The sequence below is a fragment of the Camellia sinensis genome, chromosome 2 (assembly GCF_055761805.1).
Source record: "Camellia sinensis isolate YWXY chromosome 2, ASM5576180v1, whole genome shotgun sequence".
Lineage (NCBI taxonomy): Eukaryota > Viridiplantae > Streptophyta > Magnoliopsida > Ericales > Theaceae > Camellia > Camellia sinensis.
The window spans coordinates 127636536-127655655 of NC_138962.1; the positions used below are offsets into that span (position 1 = coordinate 127636536).

The 19120-nt window shown below is 50.2% G+C and overlaps 1 protein-coding gene across 15 annotated transcripts in view; it reads left to right on the forward strand.

The window, feature by feature from the left end:
- LOC114298992 (arginine--tRNA ligase, chloroplastic/mitochondrial) overlaps positions 1–19120 on the forward strand; it is an 83294-nt gene that overhangs the window by 19265 nt on the left and 44909 nt on the right. The window lies entirely within an intron of this gene.

The window sequence follows — 19120 nt, forward strand, 5'->3', positions numbered from 1 at the left end:
TTCCCCTCTGCAAGTAGAGGGTAATGCCTGGCGCTGATAGTAGGCCCCAAGGCATTACTATCCCATTTTGGCACTGCCATATATTTCTTCTTGAGCTACTTGCTTCATCCTCACCCAGCTGCACACTCTCCAAATTCCAGACAGTTGTTGCTGCTCATTCTCAAGCCACTTCCACCATTCTTGGACCATTAGCATAGTTTTGCCTCCTAATCACCTTCTCTAACCTTGAACCCCCTTACATTTCTGGCGACTCTGCTGGGGAGGCTGCTTTGTTGATGGTTCATACCTGCAGTGGTTTACACACCTCACTGGAAAAAATGGCAGTGGATGAAGTTCAGCAAGGCTCTTCAAATGGCGGAGGTGCACATGCGGAGGATCGTGACCACAGTGTTGTGATTGTGGCAGTTTAGTCACTCTAGGATACGCAGAGGGAGATCCTGGCAGCTTTGCAAACTCTCTCTGAGGCTATTATTATGGCCATGGCTTCTCGACCAGCTCTAGCGCAAGCACCTCCGCCCGTAGCAGTCCCAAACCTAGTGCCTAACCTGTTCCCTGAGGTTCGGGCTTCGATCCTGGTGCCTTTGGTGGTAAACTTGGCTCCTAACTCGATCAAGAGTTGGGGTGGAGATGGTGAACAAGTTCCATACGAAGTTCTTCCAAGTTCAAGAGAAAGTTACAACCCTCACCCTTGGGCGAGATGTCCCAAAGGAGGGTGAAGATATAGTGGACTATGTTAAGCGGTTCCAAGATAAGGTTATTGACTGTCATGAACCAGTGGATGAGGCCCATTTAGTTAGCATATGTGTGGAGGGGTGCCATACGCGACTACAAAATTTTCTTGGTGAATCAATATCTGCCTACCATTTCTGCCTTGATTGAGGCAGCTAGGAACCTCAGTGCCACTGGTCCCTTGCACAGATCTCGTGACAGCCTCCGCTACCCTCGCAGTAGCAGATTTGCTGCGGTAACCTCTGCAGGAGGGAGCCGCTCGCAAGGGGAGGCGACGTCCTCTCGGAGGAGAAAGAGTTATGAGGACAGAAATCCATGTTCTTGCAGCCTTGAGAATGTTAAGGCTCTAGTTAAAGAATAGGTAGCTGATGGTGAACTTACCTTGCCTCCAGTTGATGTCCCTCCAACCAAGAAGGACAAAGGAAGCTCGGATTATTGTGTCTATCACAGAAGCACCAGACACCCTACTAGGGACTGTTGGACTTTGAAAAAGTATCTTCAAGAAGAAAGTTGACGCAAATGAGCTGAAGTTCAAAGATGCCGGGAACCGTGATGTGCGGAAGGACCCTTATCCTAACCACAAGGGGAAGGGGAAGAATGTACATATATGATTGGCTATCTCGGGCCTGTGCGTGATCAAGTGCATATGGTGTCTTACTATGATGAGTTAGAAGAAATTGCAACCGGCTAGCTCCCTGAGACGGTACCTGTAGAGGCAAAATTCGTAGTGGATGCTAATGCCCAGGCCTTGCAAAACTCTGTTAAGTTTCGCGCCTTCTTTGACCAGTTGGGGCTGAGCCAAGCCGCCAGGTTGGAAGCAACAAAAGCCCTCATTAATATCTTTGAAGTGCACCATGATGAGGTTGCTGAGGCTAAGGTGTATGCGCCTCGGCGCATCCAGGAAGCTTATGGGGCCATTACTTTTTCAGAGGCAGACAAAGCATACCCATTTCTCCATAATCGTCATCTTTTTGTCACAGCATACATCAATGATGTAGAGTTCAAGCGTGCTTTCCTTGATGGCGGGGGTGTCCATAAACATCATCACTATGTCTGCACACTCAGTGCCAGACAGCAGAAAGAATGACATAGTGGCAGCTGAAGAAAGAAGAGATCGGGCCTTGCGGGCAATGGAAAAGTATCATTAATCCGTAGCTCGTGCCTACAATCAATCTGTTCAGCACAAGAAGTTCAATAAAGCGGACTTGGTATGGAAGACAGTGGACGCAATCATGCGGGGGCAACCAATTCCCAACTTCTCACCAAGATCGGAAGGCCCCTACAAAGTTGCTGAGGCAAGCAGCAGGGGGTGCTAGAAGGTGACAAGAGTAGATGATGGGTTCAAAACTGGTCGTGTCATCGCCACGTTGTCTGCATGCTTGAGGAAACCATCGACTGCCTGAAGCCTATCCCTCATACACAATAGGTCCAAACCGTTCCTCTGAAAGCCGCTCAGGTTTGCCTCAGCACTTTCCACGAACTTGCTAGGCGTTGTTAGAATCTTCTTTGTAACAAGATCTTGGAATGTTAAAAGCAGTAAAGGTGTCGGGGTGCAGCGCCTGGATGCGGGGCGAGAGTGGGAGCAGCTGCGGAGGAGACCCAGTAACTTAGAAAAGAAACTTTCTCTTAAGGGTTGAGGGGACTCACTCACACCCCCACTAGCTTTAATCACTGGATGGAGATTGGTGGAGCGACCAAAGGTCTGAGGACGACGCACTTCCCCTGAAGATGATTGCCCAGCAGCATTGGAATGGGTAGATACAGCGTTGGCGAGCGGGTGAACTAGCCTCGCAAGAAAGACTAAAGCTGCCTGCACCGTCATGTCGCTCTGAAAAGAGGTTATCCATCTGGTAGTCTCCAACGTTCAGATCTGGAACAACAGTGGTATCCATCCCAGTATAAAAATCTTGGGATAGCCCAAGGTAAGCTGGCACTTCCGGAAAGTGAGTGGGGTATAAGTTTGCTAGTTGTTCAGAGGTTGCCGAAGCAACAGGGTCAGAGGTCCCAGAGACAGCAGTAACAGTGTGGGTGGCTAAAGTGACAGTTACCTCTGCAAGTCGGTCCAAATTTAGAAGGGCCACAGCAGGAACAGTGGAAGCAGCCGCTACACTTGCACTTTCCTCAGCCACTTGGGCGTTCAGAAGTGTGGTCTGGTTAACCAATGGAGACTCAGTGGACTGGGAGGAACCACCAGATGCAACTCCAATGGGAGGTGGTGCAACTTCCAGCGGCTCTCTCATGCCGCTATCTTCCCTTGGGGTCGCAGGAAAAAATAATCTCCGCCGACAGAGGAACGGTCGGAGTGCACAGAATCAGCGGGGTTTGATGGCTCTGCACCCTGAGCAATTAGGCCGCCCGCAACAACTTCCACAGCAGGGGGAACTTCATTTTCTGCAGCCTCCACAACTGGCTCAACCTCAGTAGTTGGTGCGGTCTCAGCACTTGGTTCTTCTTCAACATCTGAAAGTACTGCCCTGCGGGTCCTGAACGTTGTGACCCTTGTAGCAATGGGAAGGTCGTCGTCGTTGTCATCGTCTGAATCTGAGGAAATTCCGATGGCAGTAGAAGAACATCCGGGGCCGGTGGTATGGCCGGTGGGCCCTGAAAAGAAAAAAGGTTATGTGATTGCCAAAGTAAATGTAAGAACCCCAAGGAAGCAATGCAAAATATTTTTTATGTATGGATACCTTTCGGAGTCTCTTCCTACTTGGTGAGGCACGTGCATCGGCAACTGATGCCGCTGGCTCTTGGGCTGCCCTTAATCTGGAGCAGGTCGTCCGTAACTGTCGTGCCGACTTGAGGGGGTGCAATTTGCCCTTACGGGTGAGGCTTCTCCGCGGTATGGAGGGATAGAAGCTTGAAGCGATAAAATATACTGGTTTGTTTCCCTCGGCCAGAGTGCAGACGAAGAGATAAGTTAGGTTGCTGGATGGGTTCCTTCGCAGGGACTACAGGAGCACTGTTGCAAAAGTGGAAGAAAGAGTTGAGGTTGCGGTGCCAGAACAGCCTTTTAGTCGCAGTAAAAACGCCCTCTCTTCCAAGTGAGGAAAGCTCCATGAAGCCTAAGCCCTCCCAAGTAGAGCGGTATAATCACGGGCAAACTGCTGAAAGCTCTGGTGGTAATCAGTCTGAAGCGGAGGGGCATGTAGGATGCCTTGTTCTGTGCCGAACTGCTTAGGGACCCTCTCCGGTCGATAGATGACGCTGGACTTGCCCTCCTCGTTCCACTCGGGTAGAAATCCGGGGCGTATCATGGCAACAACAAGAAGGGAGTTGGCCTGGACACTGTCAAGGGAGAAATCAACATGGCGAGCCTCGAAAAAATAGAATTGAACCACAGCTAGACGAAGCTGAGTGAAAGGGCGGAACACACACTCCTTCATGCGGTCTACATAATCTGCAAATGGTCTGTTGGTGCCAAGACCAGACCACCGAGAGAAGCGAGGGAGGGAGGGAGTGGCGCACTTGCCTCGTGACAGGTCGACCCTTTGCATCTAGAACAAGACGACGCTCTGCATCAAGGACTTAGTCTATGAAGTAAGGCCCTTATTCCTTAGGGACGGGGCCCGTTGCAGGAAATCTCTCATAGAAGAAAGCAGTCAGGAGCTGAGTGTGTACAATGAGCTCGACACATCATAGCGGGCCCATGGATCGCTTTATCTCCGAATGGATCAGGTCAAGGCGGAAGTATAAGTTCCCCAAGAAGAGGGGGGCTAGATGGATCTGGCTGCTGCTGCTGCAAAGTTTGACAGCCAAAGGGAACTCCAGAGTGTTAATACTCTCAGCAAGGTTGCTGGGGATAACAAAAAAAAAAAATTGAAGTAATAGACGAAGGCGGCCAAGTACAAGTCGCCGTGGTAGCCCGGCCCAACTATGGAGTTGCGACTCTCCTCTGTGATGTCGCCCACAACTGGTTGCAGGTCCTTGAAGAAATGCTTCAGCTAGAAAGATAAGTGGTTTTGTTCCTCTCGGGCCTTTCCTAGAGTAGTTCCCTAGTCCTAAGATCAGACCAAGAGCAATACTTCCGCGCCTCTCGAAAGGCTCCTTGAAGGGCAGTGACAGAAACTTGTTCTGCAGGTGTCAGGGATGCTGGATCGAAGGGGTTGTCTCCACGAGTGCTGAAGCGCCGAAGGATGGCAACGTCTTCGAGGGTTGGAGTTATCTCCTCCCATGCCAAAAAAAAAGTGTTAGTGTCGCGGCTCCAGCTGGAGACAACCATATTAGTGTTGGTCTGTACTCTGGGCATACAGACCGTCAAAGAGAAAGCCAACTCAGGCAACCCCATTTTCCCTAGTGTACGGGTCCGAAGCTTTGTTACTAGTTGAGTTAGCAGTACCCTCAGCAAGAATGGCTATGTCAGCGCACTTAGTTCCAGACAGCAGAATGAATGACATAGAGGTAGCTGAAGAAAGAAGAGATCGGGCCTCGCGGGCAATGGAAAAGTATCATCAATCCATAGCTCGTGCCTACAATCAATCTGTTCAGCACAAGAAGTTCAATAAAGGGGACTTGGTATGGAAGGCAGTGGACGCAATCATGCGGGGGCAACCAATTCCCAAGTTGTCACCAAGATGGGAAGGCCTCTGCAAAGTTGCTGAGGCAAGTAGCAGCGGGTATTACAAGTTGACGAGTAGATGATGGGTTCAGAACTGGCCCTATCATCGCCACGTTGTCTGCATGCTCGAGGAAACCATCGACTGCCTGTGGCCTATCCTCATCCACGTTAGGTTCAAACCGTTCCTCTCAAAGCCGCTCAGGTTTGCCTTGGCACTTTCCACGAACTTGCTCGGGGTTGTCAGAATCTTCTTAGTAGCAAGGTCACGAATGAAGCTGGCGAGTGACTCCAGCAGTGCTGTCTACACCATAGATTAAGGAACGTTAAAAGCAGTAAAGGTGCAGGGGTAAGGCGCCTGGATGCGGGGCGAGAGTGAGAGCGGTTACAGAGGAGACCCAATAACATAGAAAAGAAACTTTCTATGAGGGCTGAGGGGATTCCCTGACACTCCCGCCTGCTTCAATCACTGGAGGGAGACTGGTGGAGCGACCAAAGGTCTAAGCACGACGCACTTCCACTGAAGATGATTGCCCAGCAGCATTGGATTGGGTAGATGCTGCGTTGGCGAGCGGGTTAACTAGCCTCACGAGAAAGACTAAAGCTGTCTGCACTGTCATTTTGCTCCGAAAAGAGGTCATCCATCTGGTAGTCTCCAGCGTTTAGATCTGGAACAACAGTGGTATCCATCCCAGTATAAAAATCTTGGGATACCCCAAGGTCAGCTGGCATTTTTGGAAAGTGAGTGGGGTTCAAGTCTGCCGGCTGTTCAGAGGTTGCCGAAGCAACTGGGTCAGAGGTCCCAATGACAGCAGTAACAGTGTGGGTGGCTAAAGTGACAGTTACCTCTACAAGTCGGTCCAAATTTAGAGGGGTCACTGTAGGAACAGTGGAAGCAGCCGCTACACCTGCACTCTCCTCGGCCACTTGGGCGTTTGGAAGTGGGGTCTGCTGAACCAATGGAGACTCAGTGGACTGGGTGGAACCACCAGATGCAGCTCCAAAGGGAAGTGGTGCAACTTCCAGCGGCTCTCTCATGTCGTTATCTCTCCTTGGGGTCTCAGGGAAAAAATCATCTCCGCCGATAGAGGAACGGTCGGAGTGCACAGAATCAGCGGGGTTTGATGGCTCTGTACCCTTAGCAACTAGGCCGCCCGCAACAACTTTCACAGCAGGGGGAACTTCATTTTCTGCCGCCTTCACAACTGGCTCAGCCAAAGTAGTTGGTGCAGCCCCAGCACTTGGTTCTTCTTCAACATCTGGAAGTACTGCACCGCGGGTCCTGAACCTTGTGACCCTTGTAGCAATGGGAAGGTCGTCGTCGTTGTCATCTAAATCTGAGGAAATTCTGATGGCAGTAGAAGAACATCCGGTGCCGGTGGTATGGACGGTGGGCCCTGAAAAGAAAAAAGGTTATGTGATTACCAAAGTAAATGTAAGAAGTCCAAGGAAGCAATGCAAAATATTTTCTAAGTATGGGTACCTTTTGGAGTCTCTTCCTACTTGGTGAGGCACGTGCCTCGGCAACTGATGCCGCTGCCTCTTGGGCTGCCCTTAGTCTGGAGCGGGTCGTTCGTAACTGTCGTGCCGACTTGGGGGGGAGCAATTTGCCCCAGACGGGTGAGGCTTCTCCACGGTAGGGAGGGATAGAAGCTTGAAGCGACAGAATATACTGGTTTATTTCCCTCGGCTAGAGGGTAGATGAAGAGATAAGTCAGGCTGCGGGATGGGTTCCATCGTAGGGACTACGGGAGCACTGTTGCAAAAGTAGAAGAAAGAGTTGTGGTTGCGGTGCCAGAACAACCTTTTTGTCAGAGTAAAAACGCCCTCTCTTCCAAGTGAAGAAAGCTCCATGAAGCCTAAGCCCTCCACAAGTAGAGCGGTATAATCACGGGCAAACCGCTGAAAGCTCTGGTGGTAATCAGTTTGAAGCGGGGGGGCATGTGGGACGCCCTAATCTGTGCCGAACTGCTCAGGGACCTTGTTCGGACGATAGATTACGCTAGACATGCCCTCCTCGTTCCCCACGGGTAGAAATCCAGGGCGTATCATGGCAGCAATAAAAAGGGAGTTGGCCTGGACACTGTCGAGGGAGAACTCAACATGGCGAGCCTCGGAAAAATAGAATGCAACCACAGAAATGCCTGGAAGAAGCGGAGTGAAAGGGCGGAACACACATTCCTCCGTGCAGTCTACATAATCTGCAAAGAGTTTGTTGGTGCCACGACCAGACCACCGAGGGATGTGAGGGAGGAAGGGAGTGGCGCACTTGCCTTGTGATAGGTCGACCCTTTGCATCTAGAACAGGACGACGCTCTGCATCAGGGACTTCGTCTGTGAAAAAAGGCTCATGTTCTTTAGGGACGGGGCCCGTGTCTGGGAATCTCTCATAGAAGAAAGCGGTCGAGAACTGAGTGTGTACAAAGTGCTCTACACATCATAGCGGGCCCATGGATCGCTCCCTCTCCGAATGGATGAGGTCAAGGCGGAAGTATAAGTTTCCCAAGAAGAGGGGGACCAGGGGGATCTGGCTGCCGCTGCAAAGTTTAATAGCCAACGGGAACACCAAAGGGTTAATACTCTCAGCAAGTTTTGCTGGGGAGAACAAAAAAAAAAAATAAAGTAACTGACGAAGGCGGCCAAGTACAAGTCGCCGCGGTAGCCCAACCCAACTACGGAGTTGCGACTCTCCTCTGTGATGTCGCCCACAGCTGGTTGCAGGTCCTTGAAGAACTACTTTAGCCAGAAAGATAAGTGCTTTTGTCCCTCTTGGGCCTCTCCTAGAGTAGTTCTCCCGTATTAAGATCAGACCAAGAGCAATACTTCCGCTCCTCTCGAAAGGCTCCTTGAAGGGAAGTGACAGAAACTTGTTGTGCAGGAGTCAGGGTTGCTGGATTGAAGGGGTGATCTCCACGAGTGCTCATGCGCAGAAGGATGGCAACATCTTCGAGGGTTGGAGTTATCTCCTCTCAAGCGCAAAAAGATTAGAAAAATCGTTTCTAAGTGTGTTTCCAGCATTGATGTCTTTTGGATAATTTGTTCAGCTTATTTCCATCTCTCGTTGACTTACCAAGTGAGTTTGTTTTCCAGGATTCCCTAGTAGTTACATTATGCTCCTTTTCGTGTCTTTCTTTTGTGGTTTTCGTCTCTTGCCATATTTCACCAATGAGCAAAACGCCTAGGGATACGAAAAAATTTACCAAAAAATTTACCACTCACATGGGTGTGGGACCAACACCCATGTGAGTGTTTGCTAGAACATTTGGGGTCTTGCATTATTGTTCGCCAATTGAAGTTCTACTTACTCTATTATCAGCTGCACCGTGTTATTTTCCTTCCATTAATTTATTGATCAGTCAAATAGGCCATTTTGAAATGCCTTGATTAAATTTGTTTAGAAATTCAAAATCTACATGCTTGGTGCTAGTTGGAAAACTGGATTTTATTATTTTGAATGAAAGCTAGAAAGAATAATATTTCTTATTCTCATATTTAAACAATGTACACACATCACCTCTATTAATAGGAGATACATGGCATAAAATAAGGGACTGATTAGGTACTGATTTTGAGGACTGATTAGCTACTATTTAGCTACTAATTCTACTTCTACATATGAACTTTCCTATTCTATAGTATTGACTAAATCTAGATATTTACAGCTGTGATATCCTAAAGAGTTTAGCCATATCCTGGCAGAATTATTTTCTATCCATTTCCAACACTCCGCCTCAAGCTAGCTTGACTATGGCTTCCATGGCCAACTTGTAGATTAGGTGGTCGAACTGCCTTTTGTGTAGTCCCTTTGTAAGAACATCCGCAATCTATTCCGCAGTGGGTTTATAAGACATGTAGATTAATCCCTTCTCAATCTTTTCTTTGATAAAGTGCTTGTCGACTTCCACATGCTTAGTTCTGTTGTGAAGAACAAGATTATGTGCAATTGCATTTGCTGCCTTGTTGTTACAGTAAATTTCCATTGGTGATGTTCTTGGAATTTTTAAGTCTTCCAATAATCTCTTGATCCACAAAGCTTTACAAATTCCATGATCCACTGATCTAAATTCAGCTTCAGCACTACTTCTAGCCGCTACGTTCTGTTTTTGTAGAGGGTAAGAAGTTAAACCCCAAATTAAGTATGGGTCTAAGTACTGAGGTTGTCCCAAAGAGGCGACCAGGAATGAAAAATGAGCATGGGCTAAAGTCCAAGGGAAGTGGGCCAACAGTGGGCCGGAGTAGGTCCGACCCGCCAAGGGTCCAAACAGACTCCACGAAGGAAAATGACGAAGCCAAGTTGCAGCGGGAACACATGCGACGGTCAAGTTGCAGAGGGAATACATGCAGCGGGGAAGTTGCCGAGGTACTTTGCCTCAGCGTCGCCATTTCTAATATCTTCGGCTCTGCCACCATCCAAAGTTGATGAAGGAAAGAGAAAGCCGAAGCAACTAAGTTGCAGAGGCGACAGTTGCGACGACCAAGTTGCGGAGGCACTTTGTCTTAGCGTCGCCATTCCAAGTATTCTCGGTTCCGTCGCCACCTGGAGTTGCTGAGGGAGAAGAGAACCGAAGCAACTAAGTTGCAGAGGCGCCCAAGTTGCAAAGGCACTTTGTCGGCGCCGCCATCTCCAATATTGTCGGTCATGCCATTTGAACTTGCCACGGGAAATGACTGCCGCCGCAACCAACATGCGAAGTGAACATCCCGGCAAGGTGATAGCAACCTCTGGGAAAAGCTTCCCCTTTTCAAGGAGAGGGTAATGCCTGGCGCTGATAGCAGGCCTCAAGGCATTACTAGCCCAGGGCTGATAGCAGGCCTTAGGACTTATTGGTTGGAGCTGATAGTAGGCCTAGGGTACCAGTTTACCGCAACGATCCCGCGAAGATGGGAGCAGGGTAGCCCTAGCATAAGGGACTCCCTTTCCTTTACCCAGAGCATAGACCTGCCTTAGTAGCACAGGCAGCACTAAGGAAGCCCCTTGGGCTTGGTACTAAGGCACAGCACGGCTGATAGCAGGCTTGGCTGTGGCCTTCGCCCGGGAAAGCCGAGGAGTTTGTGGTTAGGTGGCTAAGGGTAAAGGCTTTGCTGCGGTGAGCACGAACATTGTCGATAGCAGACTAATGGAGTCTTGAGAATGCATGTAGTGGCCAAGTAGAACTGAGAAGGCAAGTACAGTAGCCAAGTTTACCGTTGCAACTGAACTTGCTGAGGTTCGAGTTGAGAAGGCAAGTGCAGCGGCAAACGCTCCCGTTGCAACTGCACTTGCTGAGGCTCAAAAAGGTAGTTGCGGAGGCAAATAGATAGTACACAGTACATGCAGAAGGACACGTGGCACCTTCAGCCTGATTGCTCAAGGCAGAATATTCCATGTGATCCTCTAGGACACATGTCCTCTGTCTATTTGGCCACTTAGTGCCCTCTTGGTGCAGAGGAAAATCCTATATAAATAGGACCCATTTTCCATGGTTCAGCAAGAGGAATTTTGGGGGTTTGGGTGAGATGCTGCCCATTTTGGCACTGCCATACATTTCTTCTTGAGCTACTTGCTTCACCCTCACCCAGCTGCACACTCTCCAACTTCTAGACAGTTGTTGCTGCTCATTCTCAAGCCACTTCCACCATTCTTGGACCATTAGCATAGTTTTGCCTCTTTAATCACCTTCTCTGAACTCGAACCCCCTTATATTTCTGGCGACTCCGCTGGGAAGACTGCTTTGTTGATGGGTCATACCCGCAGTGGTTTACACACCTCATTGGAAAAAAATAGCAGCGGATGAAGTTCAGCAAGGCTTTTCAAATGGCGGAGCAGCACATACGGTGGACCGTCACTACAGTGTTGTGATTGAGGCAGTTCAGTCAGTCCAGGACACGTAGTGGGAGATCCTGGCAACTTTGCAAACTCTCACTGAGGCTGTTATGGCCATGGCTTGTCGACCAGCTCCAGCGCAAGCACCTCCGCCCGTAGCAGTCCTAAACCCTGTGCCTAACCTGTTCCCTGAGGTTCGGGCTCCGATTCAGGTGCCTCTGGCGGTGCTTCAAGCGAACAGTGCGGCCGCTGGTTCAGCTACCCAGGAGCAGACTAGACCATTCCAGCCCACTCACTTTGTTACTCTAGCCGATGTAAAAGCTATGCTCGAGCAAGATCGTAGCAAGAAGCAACTCCCATCTCTCCTCGACACAGATGTGAACGCCCCATACTCTCAGGAGATATTGGCCATGCCATACCCAACTGGGTATATAGTGCCCAAGTTTATTAAGTTTGACGGGAAACAAGGCAATGCCATAGAACAAGTGGTGAGGTTCATTAAAACTCTTGATTTCCATGGTAGTGACCACTCTTTGCGCCTTCGGGAGTTCTCCAAGTTCAATACCCTCGCAGTAGCAGAGTTGCTGCGGTAACCTCTGCAGGAGGGAGCCCCTCGCAAGGGACTTGGTATGGAAGACAGTGGACGCAATCATGTAGGGGCAACCAGTTCCCAAGTTCTCACCAAGATGGGAAGGCCCCTACAAAGTTGCTGAGGCAAGCCGCAGCGGGTACTACAAGTTGACGAGTAGATGATGAGTTCAGAACTGGCCGTATCATCGCCACGTTGTCTGCATACTCGAGGAAACCAACGACTGCCTGAAGCCTATCCCTTATCCACGATAGGTCCAAACCGTTCCTCTCAAAGTCGCTTTGGTTTGCCTCGGCACTTTCCACGAACTTGCTAGGGGTTGTCAGAATCTTCTTAGTAGCAAGGTCGCGAATGAAGCTGGCAAGTGACTCCAGCAGTGCTGTTTGCACCATAGATCCAGGAACGTTAAGAGCAGTAAAGGTGCCGAGGTGCAGCGCCTTGATGCGGGGCAAGAGTGGAAGAAGTTACGGAGGAGACCCAGTAACCTAGAAAAGAAACTTTCACTGAGGGCTGAGGGGACTCCCTCACACCCCCGTCAGCTTCCATCACTGGACGGAGACTGGTAGAGCTACCAAAGGTCTGAGGATGACGCACTTCCCCTGAAGATGATTGCCCAACAGCATTGGAATGGGTAGATGCAGCATTGGCGACCGGGTGAACTAGCCTCGGGGGAAAGACTGAAGCTGCCTGTACCGTCATGTCGCTCCGAAAAGATGTTATCCATCTGGTGGTCTCCAACGCTCAGATCTGGAATAGCAATGGTATCCATCCCAGTATAAAAATCTTGGGATACCCCAAGGCCTATTGGCACTTTCGGAAAATGAGTGGGGTACAAGTCTGCTAGCTGTTGAGAGGTTGCCGAAGCAATTGGGTCAGAGGTCCCAGCGATCGCAGTAACAGTGCGGGTTGCTAAAGTGACAGTTACCTCTGTAAGTCGGTCCAAATTTAGAGGGGTCACAACAGGAACAGTGGAAGCAGCCGCTACACTTGCACTCTCCTCAGCCACTTGGGCGTTTCGGAAGTGGGGTTTGTTGAACCAATGGAGACTCAGTGGACTGGATGGAACCACCAGATGCAGCTTCAAAGGGAGGTGGTGCAACTTCCAGCGGCTCTCTCATGCTACTATCTTCCCTTGGAATCTCACGGAAAAAATCATCTCCGCCGACAGAGGAACGGTCGGAGTGCACAGAATCAGCGGGGTTTGGAGGCTCTGCACCCTCAGCAACTAGGCCGCCCGCAACAACTTCTACAGCCGGGGGAATTTCATTTCCTGCAGCCTCCACAACTGGCTCAGCCTCAGTAGTTGGTGCTGCCCCAGCACTTGGTTCTTCTTCAACTTCCGGAGGTACTGCCCTGCGGGTCCTGAGCCTTGTGACCCTTGTAGCAATGGGAAGGTCGTTGTCGTCGTCTGAATCTGAGGAAATTCCGATGGCAGTAGAAGAACCTCCGGGGCCGGTGGTACGGTCGGTGGGCCCTGAAAAGAGACAAGGTTATGTGATTAGCAAAGTAAATGTAAGAAGTCCAAGGAAGCAATGCAAAATATTTTCTAAGTATGGGTACCTTTCGGAGTCTCTTCCTACTTGGTGAGGCACGTGCCTCGGCAACAGATGCCGTCGCCTCTTGGGCTGCCCTTAGTCTGGAGCGGGTTGACCGTAACTGTCGTGCCGACTTGAGGGAGAGCAATTTGCCCCAAACGGGTGAGGCTTTTCCATGGTAGGCAGGGATAGAGGCTTGAAGCGACCGAATATACTGATCTGTTTCCCTCGGCCAGAGGGTAGACGAAGAGATAAGTCAGGTTGCGGGATGGGTTCCATCGCAGGGACTACGGGAGCACTGTTGCAAAAGTTGAAGAAAGAATTGAGGTTGCGGTGCCAGAACAACCTTTTACTGGGTCTAAAGGCGCCCTCTCTTCCAAGTGAGGGAAGCTCCATTTAGCCTAAGCCCTCCACAAGTAAAGCGGTATAATCGCGGGCAAACTGCTAAAAGCTCTAGTGGTAATCAGTCTGAAGCGAAGGGGCATGTGGGACGCTACTATCCTTGCCGAACTGCTCAGGGACCCTGTCCGGTCGATAGATGACGCTGGACATGCCCTTTACGTTCTACACGGGTAGAAATCTGGGGCGTGTCAAGGCAGCAATAAGAAAGGAGTTGGCCTGGACACTGTCGAGGGAGCAATCAACATGGCGAGCCTCGGAAAAAGGGAACGGAACCACAGAAATGCCTGGAAGAAGCTGAGTGAAAGGGCGGAGTACACTCTTCCATACGGTCTACATAATCTGCAAAGGGTCTGTTGGTGCGAAGAGCAGACCACTGAGAGATGCGAGGGAGGGAGTGGCGCACTTGTCTCGTGACAGGTCGACCATTTGCATCTGGAACAGGACGACCTTCTGCATTAAGGACTTCGTCTGTGAAGAAAGGCTCATGTTCTTTAGGGACGGGGCCCATGGCAGGGAATCTCTCATAGAAGCAAGCGGTCAGGAACTGAGTGTGTAGAAAGCTCCATACATCATAGCGGGCCCATGGATCGCTCCATCTCCGAATGGATGAGATCAAGGCGGAAGTATAAGTTCCCCAAGAAGAGGGGGGCCAGAGGGATCTGGCTGTCGCTGCAAAGTTTGACAGCCAAAGGGAACACTAAAGGGTTAATACTCTCAGCAAGGTTGCTGGGGAGAACGAAAAAAAAAAATGAAGTAACTGACGATGGCGGCCAAGTACAAGTCACTGCGGTAGCCCGGCCCAACTACGGAGTTGGGACTCTCCTCTGTGATGTCGCCCACAACTGGTTGCAGGTCCTTGGTGAAATGCTTAAGCCAGAAAGATAAGTGCTTTTGTCCCTCTTGGGCCTCTCCTGGAGTAGTTCTCTGGTCCTAAGATCAGATCAAGAGCAATACTTCCGCTCCTCTCGAAAGGTTCCTTGAAGGGCAGTGACAGAAACTTGTTGTGCAGGAGTCAGGGACGCTGGATCGAAGGGGTGATCTCTACGAGTGCTCAAGCACAGAAGGACGGCAACATCTTGGAGGGTTAGAGTTATCTCCACCCATGCCAAAGAAAAAGTGTGAGTGTCGCGGCTCCAGCGGAAGACAACCATATCAGTGTTGGTTTGTACTTTGCGCACTGATAACTCCCTCGAAATCGAAACGACATTGTAGAGACGAACATCCCGCAATCGTTGCTCGAAATCTGCAATGATGTCATCAACCCAGATGGACCGGCCTGTTGGAGGGCCCGAGTGAGTGCGATAGTAGATGTATGAATGGGGAAAGTCACCACGCTCCACGCGAAACTGCAACACAGAGACTGGGTTCACCATGTTAGCATCGTCCAAAGCTGTCTCACCAAAAGGAAGCAGAGCCTCCTCCATAGGAAGGGCATTAGGAACGAAGGGGTCAATGGCCTTCCAGAAAGGGTCAGCTAGCCCTCCGAAGTATGAGGCCCTCCTTCACTCAGTAGGGGGTGGGTCAGCCCTGTCGGGTAGAAACCTTGTGCTGGCCATAAGGAAGTATAAAAAAAGTAAAGAAGACTTTGGAAGGTGGGGACAAGGAAGAGAATAAGACAAGGAGACAGAAAGTGTGTTTGGGCGGAAGTGGGGGAGCAGTGGACCCAAGGGCCATTATGACCCGTCAGTCAAGAGGGTAATCCTTTTAAGAGCTGACACAACTTCTGACCCATCCGACACAACCCTTGGGTTACTTGCTGGCGTCATGCACACACGGGAAACCAGGAATGTCTCCCTCACTGGGGCAGGGGACAAATGTAGAGGGTCAGAAATTAAACCCTAAATTAAGTGTGGGCCTAAGTACTGAGGTCGCCCCAAAGTGGCGACCAGGAATGAAAAAGGAGCATGGTCCAAGTGAAGTGGGCCAACAGTGGGCCGTAGTAGGTCCGACCCGCCAAGGTTCCAAACAGGCTCCACGAAGGCAAACGACCGAGTCAAGTTGTAGCAGGAACACATGCGACGGTCAAGTTTCAGAGGGAATACATGTTGCGGTGAATTTGCCGAGGTACTATGCCTCAGCGTCGCCATTCCTAATATCTTCGGCTCCGCCGCCATCCAAAGTTGACGAGGGAAAGAGAAAGCCGAAGAACTTAAGTTGCAAAGGCAACAGTTACGACGACCAAGTTGCGGAGGCACTTTGTCTTAGCGCCGCCATTCCAAGTATTCTCGGTTCCGTCGCCACCTGGAGTTGCTGAGGGAAGGAGAGAACCGAAGCAACTAAATTGCAGAGGCGTCCAAGTTGCATAGGCACTTTATCAGCGCCGCCATCTCCAATATTGTCGGTTATGCCATTTGAATCTACCACGGGAAATGACTACCGCAGCTACTACTACCGCCGCAACCAAGTTGTGTGCAAGAAGAGGGTAATGCCTGGCGCTGATAGCAGGCCCCAAGGCATTACTAGCCCAAGGCTGATAGCAGGCCCGAAAATTCATTTAACTTGGCCCTGATAGCAGGCTCCAAGACTTACTAGTTGGAGCTGATGGCAGGCCCTGGGTACCAGTTTACCGTGGTGATCCCGCGATGATGGAAGCAGGGTAGCCAGATCATAAGGGACTCCCTTTCCATTACCCAGGTCATAGACCTGCCTTAGTGGCACGGGCAGCACTAAGGAAGCCCCTTGGGCTTGGTACTGAGGCATAGCACGGCTGATAGCAGGCTTGGCTATGGCCTTTGTCCTAGGAAGCTGGAGAGTTTGTGGTTAGGTGATTAAGGGTGAAGGCTTCGCTGCAGTGAGCACGAACATAGTCAATAGCAGACTGATGGAGTCCTGAGAATGCATGCAGTGGCCAAGTAGAATTGAGAAGGCAAGTGCGGCAGCAAGGTTTATCGCTGCAAGTGCACTTTCTGAGGTTCTAGCTGAGAAGGCAAGTGCAGCGGTAAACGCTCCCGTCGCAACTGCACTTGCTGAGGCTCAAGGGGGAGTTTCAGCGCCAAACACTCTCGTCGCAACTACACTTGCAGAGGCTCAAAAATGTAATTGTGGACGCAAACAGATAGTATACAATACATGTAGAAGGACACATGGCACCTTCAGCCTGGTGGCTCATGGCAGAATATTCCATGTGGTCATCTAGGACACATGTCCTCTCTCTATTTGGCCACTTGGTGTCCTCTTGGTGCCAAGGAAAAGCCTATATAAATAGGACTTATTTCCCAAGGTTCAAAAAGAGGAATTTTGGAGATTTGGGGGAGATGTTGCCCATTTTGGCACTGCCATGCATTTTTTCTTGAGCTACTTGTTTAACCCTCACCCAGCTGCACACTCTTCAACTTCTAGACAGTTGCTGCTGCTCATTCTCAAGCCACTTCCACCATTCTTGGACCATTAGCATAGTTTTGCCTCTCTAATCACCTTCTCTGACCTCGAACCCCCTTACATTTCTGGCGACTCTGCTGGGGAGACTGCTTTGTTGATGGTTCATACCCGCAGTGGTTTACACACCTCATTGGAATAAAATGGCAGAGGATGAAGTTTAGCAAGGCTCTTCAAATGGCGGAACAGCACATGCGGAGGACCGTGACCACAGTGTTGTGATTGAGGCAGTTCAGTCACTCCAGGATACGCAGAGGGAGATCCTGGCAGCTTTGCAAACTCTCACTGAGGCTGTTATGGCCATGGCTTCTCGACCAGCTCCAGCGCAAGCACCTTCGCCCGTAGCAGTCCCAAACCCAGTGCCTAACCTGTTCCCTGAGGATCGAGCTCCGATCCAGGTGCCTCCGGGGGTACTTCAGGCGAACGGTGCGGCCGCTGGTTCAGCTACCCAGGAGCAGACTGGACCATTCCAACCCACTCACTTTTTTACTCTAGCCGATGTACAAGCCATGCTCGAGCAAGAGCGTAGCAAGAAGCAACTCCCATCTCTCCACGACTCAGATGTGAGGGCCCCATACTCATGTTTATTAAGTTTGATGGGAAACAAGGCAATGCCATAGAACAGGTGGTGAGGTTCATTGAAACTCTTGTTGTCCATGGCAGTGACCACTCTCTGCGCCTTCGGGAGTTCTCCAAGTCCACTTACTGAAAGGGCTTGCAACTGGTATGTGAACTTGGCTCCCAACTCGATCAAGAGTTGGGAGGAGATGGTGAACAAGTTCCACACGAAGTTCTTCCAAGTCAAAGCGAAAGTTACAACCCTCACCCTTGGGCGAGATGTCCAAAAGGAGGGCGAAGATATACTCTACTATGTTAAGCGGTTCCGAGATAAGGCTATTGACTATCATGATCCAATGGATGAGGCCCATTTAGTCAGCATATATGTGTGAAGGGTGCCATACGCGACTACAAAATTTTCTTGGTGAATCATAATCTGCCTACCAGTTCAGCCTTGATTGAGGCAGCTAGGATCCTCAGTACCACTGGGCCCTTGCACAGATCTCGTGACAGCCACCGCTACCCTCGCCGTAGCAGAGTTGCTGCGGTAACCTCTGTAGGAGGGAGGCGCTCGCAAGGGGAGGCGACGTCCTCTCGGAAAAGAAAGAGTTATGAGGACAGAAATCCATGTCCTTGCAGCCTTGAGAATGTCAAGTCTCTGGTTAAAGAATGGGTAATTGATGGTGAACTTAACTTGCCTCCAGTTGATGTCCCTCCAACCAAGAAGGACAAAGAAAGCCCGGATTATTGTGTCTAGCACAGAACCACGAGACACCCTACTAGGGACTGTTGGACTTTGAAAAGTATCTTCAAGAAGAAAGTTGACGCAAATGAGCTGAAGTTCAAAGATGCCGGCAACCGTGATGTGCGGAAGGACCCTTATCCTAACCACAAGGGGAAGGGGAAAAATGTACATATATGATTGGCTATCTCGGGCCTGTGCGTGATCAAGTGCATATGGCGTCTTACTATGATGAGTTAGAAGAAATTGCAACCGGCCAGCTCCTTGAGACAGTGTACCTGCAGAGGCAAAATTCGCAGAGGATGCTAATGCCCAGGCCTTGCAAAACTCTGTTAAGTTTCGCGCCTTCTTTGACCAATTGGGGCTGAGCCAAACCGCCAGGTTGGAAGCAACAAAAGCCTTCATTAATATCTTTGAAGTGTACCATGGTGAAGTTGCTGAGGCTAAGGAGTATGCGCCTCGGCGCATCCAGGAAGCTTATGGGGCCATTACTTTTTCAGAGGCAGACAGAGGATACCCATTTCTCCATAATCGTCCTCTTTTTGTCACAGCATACATCAATGATGTAGAGTTCAAGCGTGCTTTCCTTGATGGCGGGGGCGTCGATAAACATTATCACTACTGACACCTTTGCAAAGGCTGGTGTCCCAGAGTCCAGGATGGTTCGCCAACCCATCACTGTGACGGGTTTTGGCGGCGAGAAAAAACATACCAAGGGCCATGTGGTCGTGGACTTAGCAGTTGGTGAGATCCGTTCCGCAACCAAGTTTCATGTGATTGAAGCGGACACAAATTGTCACATGATACTTGGCATGGCTTGGACGCACCGATACGG